The sequence below is a fragment of the Gekko japonicus genome, unplaced genomic scaffold, assembly GCF_001447785.1.
Source record: "Gekko japonicus isolate JY-2015 unplaced genomic scaffold, Gekko_japonicus_V1.1 scaffold4160, whole genome shotgun sequence".
In the NCBI taxonomy this organism is placed as follows: domain Eukaryota; kingdom Metazoa; phylum Chordata; class Lepidosauria; order Squamata; family Gekkonidae; genus Gekko; species Gekko japonicus.
Window position 1 is genome coordinate 94,303 of NW_015177143.1, and position 5,993 is coordinate 100,295.

Sequence of the window (5,993 nt, forward strand, 5' to 3'; positions counted from 1 at the left end):
TCGTAGAAAAAGACCTAGGAGGACTCATTAGCATAACTCATTAGCATATGCCACACCCCCTGACATCACTGGAAGAGTGTCATAAGGCCACGCCCCCTGACATCACCGGAAGTGTGTCATAAGGCCACACATCCCGCCCCCAACAGTCCCGGCCGCTGGCAGCAGCCTTGCAGCTCCACTGCCAAGCCCCATGAGGGGCCCGGCGGGGGACCTGCAAGGCCGGCGGGGGGGCAAGGGAGCCCCGCGAAGGCCCTCCCTGGCCCCAGGCAGGCAGGGGTGGGGAGAGGCATGGAGGAAGCAACTTACCCTCCCTCTTCTCCTGCCTCCTCCTGGCTGAATGAGGGCCGGAAGCGGGGCGGCCGGAAGCAGGGGGCGGGGCTTCGTCATGTGCCCCGCCCCCCGTACCTCACCCGGCGGAACTGCGATCCCCTGCGATCCCCCCGAAATGACCTCTGATGACATTGCTTCCAGTTACACAGCCTGCCTGAACAGATAACCCGGATTCCTTATGAGGGCCTCTTTCGTCTCTGCCGCAGGGTCACTGTAGCTCAGAGCAGAGCAGCTGCTTTGCATGCAGAAGGACCCAGGTTCAAGCTCTGCCATCCCCAGTTTCAGGCTGCAGGTGCTGGAAAAAAAACCCTTTCTCTTACAGAAACCTTGGTGAGTGGCTGCCAGTCAGAGCGAACAATATCTGGGAGATCTCACGTCACCGAAACTAAGATCAGCTTTTCCCCAGGTTCGTTTTAATGTTCTCCCTTCAGCGCCTTTAAAAGAAAGATACCAAAAAATCCCGTATCCTGAACGAATTTGTCCTTTTGGGAGCCAGTTTGGTGTAGTAGTTCAGTGCGTGGACTCTAATCTGGGAGAACCGGGTTTGATTCCCCACTCCTCCACTTGCACCTGGCTGGATGACCTTGGGCAAGCCATAGTTCTGACAAGAGCTGTTCTTGAAAAAAGAGCAGTTTCTGTCAAGAGCTCTCTCCGCCCCACCTACCTCACAGGGTGTCTGTTGTGGGGAGGGGAAGGGAGAGGAGTTTGTAAGCTGCTCTGAGACACCTTTGGGTAGTGAAGAGCGGGGTATAAATCCAATCTCTTCTTCTTCTTTTACCTCACAGGGTGTCTGTTGTGGGGAGGGGAAGGGAAAGGGGATTGTTAGCTGCTCTGAGACACCTTTGGGTAGTGAAGGGCAGGGTATAAATCCAATCTCTTCTTCTTCTTCTTCTTGTGGATACCAAGAGGCTGAATCAATAGGGTGTGTCCTTTTATACTGTCTTTTTTACGAAGACATGCGTGATGAACTTTTATCTCTATTATTACGAAAATTCCTGAGGAAAGACGAAAAATTCTAACTGTTCTCCTTATAGGTGAATCACTCCAGACTGCAGAGAAAGTTGCAAAGCATTGTACCAAAGCAAGATCTTTCCAAGCCTCTTTGGAGAAACAGAATGCACATTGCACTTTTAAATGTTAACGCTGTGACTGGGATTCTTAGTATATAGATTTGTAGTATTGCATTTTTGATCTTAATGTTTATCGTGTTTGTTTCTGCTGGTCGTTGACCGTAATCAAGCCATCAATTAATGTCAGACTCGGCATGATCCGCACGTCCCACCCGTTATCTGAATTAGTTGCTTTACATCTTCTTCTCTGCGCAGGATCACCTCAGCACTGTTGGAAATACATGTGTGCTGCAAGGTCTGATTCAGTCATTATAGGGTTAATCTGTTTACCTTGTGGGCGTATTGTTTAGACTGACCTGGAAGGGAAACCTGGCTAAGAGCCAATGGGAAGAAAGCCCAGGAAATCTAAGTCTGTTTACTCACAATCATTGGTTAATGTATTCAGGTGATTTCCTTCTAGGGGTCAAGAAGAAGAAGAATCTCCATTGCTGCTGTTGCTGTTGTTGTTGAGAGCACACCACAGGACAGGATGTCCAAGGTCTTCTCTACGAGCCTGCGCTGCCGATTGCCCGTCCTGCTGTTCTTCTTCCAGGGTGTCCTGCTGGTGGTCTTTGTTCTCTTCGTGACTTACGACGAGCACACGGACGCCGCTTCCCAGCCTCCTGACGCCGACCCAAGCGCCAACCAGCTCTACACCATCTTCTCCCTGTTCCAGGACATCCAGCTGATGTTGCTGGTGGGCCTGGGCCTACTGCTGGCGTTCATGAAGGGCTACGGGATCAGCGCCATCGCCTATAACTTCCTGACGGCCAACTTTGCCACTCAGTGGGGCCTGGTCGTCCAGGGGTTCGTACACTACTACCGCCAGGGGAAGATTCACCTCGGCCTCTACAACGTCCTCACTGCCGAATTCGCAGCCATTACCGTCGTAATCTCGGTGGGGACGGTACTGGGCCGCACTAGCTCCCTCCAGCTCCTCCTCATGGCCCTCTGTGAAGTCCCCCTCTATGTGGCCTGTGAGTGGTTGACCATGAGTCACTTCCAGGCCGTGGACGTTGGAGGAACCATAACGCTCCACGTCTTTGCTTGCTATTTCGGCCTAGGTGTCTCCTTCGCCCTCTACCGGCCAGGCCTGCGGCGAGGACACCCAAAGGAGAGCCCCTCTTCTCTCTCTGACCTCCTGTCCTTGGTGGGAACCATGATCCTTTGGGTCTTCTGGCCCAGTTTCATCGCTTCCCTCGTCCAGGAGGGCGACGCCCAGCACAGGGCCGTGCTCCACACCTGGATTACCCTCAGCGCCAGCGCCTTGACCTCGTTCGCTACCTCCAGCCTCCTGGAGAAGAAGGGAAAGCTGACCATGAGCCACCTGCAGAACGCCACGCTGGCTGGAGGCGTGGCCATCGGTGCCGTGGCCGACATGGCGATCACTCCCGCTGGAGCATTTGCCCTGGGCATCCTCTCTTCCCTGGCCTGTATCCTCGGCTTCAAATACGCGACCCCCTTCTTGGCCACAAAACTCCACCTCCAGGACCAGTGCGGCATCCACAACCTCCACGGCCTGCCGGGCATCATTGGCGCCGTGGGTGGGATTGCGGCCATCTTGTTAATACCTGATGAGAACTATGGACTCCGCCTCCACCAGGTCTTCCCTCCACGGGCCCCGCCCCTTGGCAACATCACCACGGTGGAGGTGACCTCGGCGGGGCAGGAACTGGGGAGGACAGCCTCACAGCAAGCTCTCTACCAGGCCGCAGGCCTCAGTTCGTCCTTCGTCCTATCCCTCGCGGGAGGATACCTCACAGGGCTGCTTATGAAACTGCCCTTCCTAGCGCAACCCCCCGACGAACTCTGCTTCGATGACAGCCTTTACTTTAAGATCCAGGAACCGACAGAGACCTGGCATGTCGACCAAGCTAGTAAGGACCTCCAACTGCCCCTGAAAGATAATGTTTGAGATCTGCAACACTCAACGGGTCAAGTGTCTGCAAATCTCTGGTGGCTTCCCACTGTCCTATGGGCACTACTCAAGGTGTTCTTTTCGGACCACCAAGTACGTATTTTCTCATACCCTTTGTATAGAAGACGCCAGGGCTATTTTTGGGCAGGAACGCACAGGAACGGAGTTCCGGCTGGCTCCCGAGTTGGCCACGCCCAGCAGGAACTCATTAGCATAACAGGCCACACCCAACAGCAGAAATTCATTTGGATTGGCTACATTAGGGGTGTGTGGCCTAACATGCAAAGGAGTTCCTGCTACAAAAAAAGCCCTGGGTTTTGACAACAAACAAGGTAAGCAGAATAAGAAGGGAAAGGTGGGTGTGGCTGGATGACCACACTTCTGGTAACATGGGGTGGGTGCGGCCTAATATGCCAATAAGCTGTGCTGTCAGGGGTGTGGCATAATATGCTAATGTGTTTCTGCTGTTGGGTGTGGCCTATTGTGCTAATGAGTTCCTGCTGGGCTTTTTCTACAAAAAAAGCCCTGGAAGACACTGGGTCCCCTGCTGAATAAGCAGTGTTGACGACGTCCAGGTGGGGCCTGGAGATCTCTTAGAGTTGCAAAATGGCCTTCTGATTACAGAGGTCGGTTCCCCAGGAGAAAATGTCTGCTTTGAAGGGTGGACTCAATGGCACCACATCGCTGCTGAGGCTCCTCCCCTTCCCAAACCCTGAATGGCAACACATCCCTGCTGAGGTTACTCCCCTTCCCCATGCTGCAGTCTGGTGTAGTGGTTAGGAGCGCAGACTCTAATCGGGGAGAACTGGGTTTGATTCCCCGCTCCTCCACATGCACCTGCTGGAGTGACTTTGGGTCAGTCACAAGTTCTCTCAGAGCTGTTCTCTCAAGAGCAGTCCTGGAAAGAGCTCTCTCAGCCCCACCTACCTCACAGGGTGCCTGTTGCGGGGAGGGGAAGGGAAAGGAGATCGTAAGCCGCTCTGAGACTCCTTTGGGTAGTGAAGGGCAGGGTATAAAACCAAAGAGCCAGTGCACGGACTCTAATCTGGGAGAACCGGGTTTGATTCCCCACTCCTCCACTTGCAGCTGCTGGAGTGACTTTGGGTCAGTCACGAGTTCTTTCAGAGCTGTTCTCTCAAGGGCAGTTCTTGAGAGAGCTCTCTCAGCCCCACCTACCTCCCATGGTGTCTGTTGTGGGGATGGGGAGGGAAAGTAGATCATAAGCCGCTCTGAGACTCCTTCGGGTAGTGAAAGGCAAGATATAAAACCAAAGAGCCAGTTTGGTGTAGTGGTTGGGAGCACGGACTCTAATCTGGGAGAACCGGGTTTGATTCCCCACTCCTCCACTCGCAGCTCCACACATCTCCATACACACTCCTCCACACACAGTCACAACTTCTCTCAGAGCTGTTCTCTCCAGGGCAATTCTTGAAAGAGCTCTCTCAGCCCCGCCTACCTCACAGGGTGTTTCTGTTGTGTGGAGGGGAGGGGAAAGGAGATTGTTGGCCGCTCTGAGACTCCTTTGGGTAGTGAAGGGCGGGGTCTAAATCCAGTCTCCTCCTCCTCCTCCTCCTCCTTGCAATAACGGTTGCTAATCTCCAGAAATCATCAGAAATGTCTCTCGTTGCTTCTGGAGCTTGCGTTGATTGCCTTATAGAATCCTTCAAGCCATCGGGTAGTGAAGGGCATGGTATACATCCAATATCCTCCTCCTCCTCCTCCTCTTCCTCCACCCCAAATCCCCAGGAATTTCCCAACCCTGAGTTGGTAACCCGAAGTTCTCACTCCAGAGGTTATCCAGGCTGGGAGAGCAAGCCCTGAACCAGTGGAACAAGAGACAGGGGAAATCCTCAGATACCCCTCTGATGAGAAGATTAGAAATACACACACACACACACACCTCGTACTTCCATCTATTCATTTTTATCCCGCCTTTCCTTCAAGAAACCGAGAGCAGCACACCTGGTTCTTCCTTTCCCCCATGTATCCTCACAACAACCCTGTGAAGTAGGCAAGACTGGCAGCAAAGTACCAGCCCGTGGCCATAGCAGGGTCATCCCTGCTAGACAGAGTTGTCAACTCCATGTTGGGAAATTCCTGGAGATTTGGGGGTGAAACCTGGGAAGGTTTAGAAGAAGAGAAGAGGAGATTGGATTTATACCCCATGCCCTTCCCTACCCAGAGGAGTCTCAGAGCGGCTTACAAACTCCTTTCCCTTTCCCTCCCCACAACAGACACCCTGTGAGGCAGGCGGGGCTGAGAGAGCTCAGACAGAAACGGCTCTTTTTCAAGGACAGCTCTGCCAGAACTAAGGCTTGCCCAAGGTCATCCAGCAGGTGCAAGTGGAGGAGTGGGGAATCAAACCCGGTTCTCCCAGATTAGAGTCTGCACTTTAACCACTACACCAAACAGGCACTACACCAAACTAGGGGAGGGGAGGGACCTCAGAAGAAGAAGATTAGATTCATGCCCCGCCCTTCACTACCTGAAGGAGTCTCCTTTCCCATCTCCTTTCCCTTCCCACAACAGACACCCTGTGAGACAGGTGGGCTGAGAGAGCTCTCTCGAGGACTGCCCTTGAGAGAACAGTTCCAAGATTTTAGTTTAGTTAGTGGTGCCTTTTTATTCACTTTTGT

General features: G+C 53.2%; 1 pseudogene; it reads left to right on the top strand.

Annotated features, from left to right (window-relative positions):
• The first annotated feature begins 1,929 nt into the window (after positions 1-1,929).
• On the top strand, positions 1,930-3,354 carry LOC107124837 (annotated as a pseudogene).
• Positions 3,355-5,993: the final 2,639 nt, after the last annotated feature.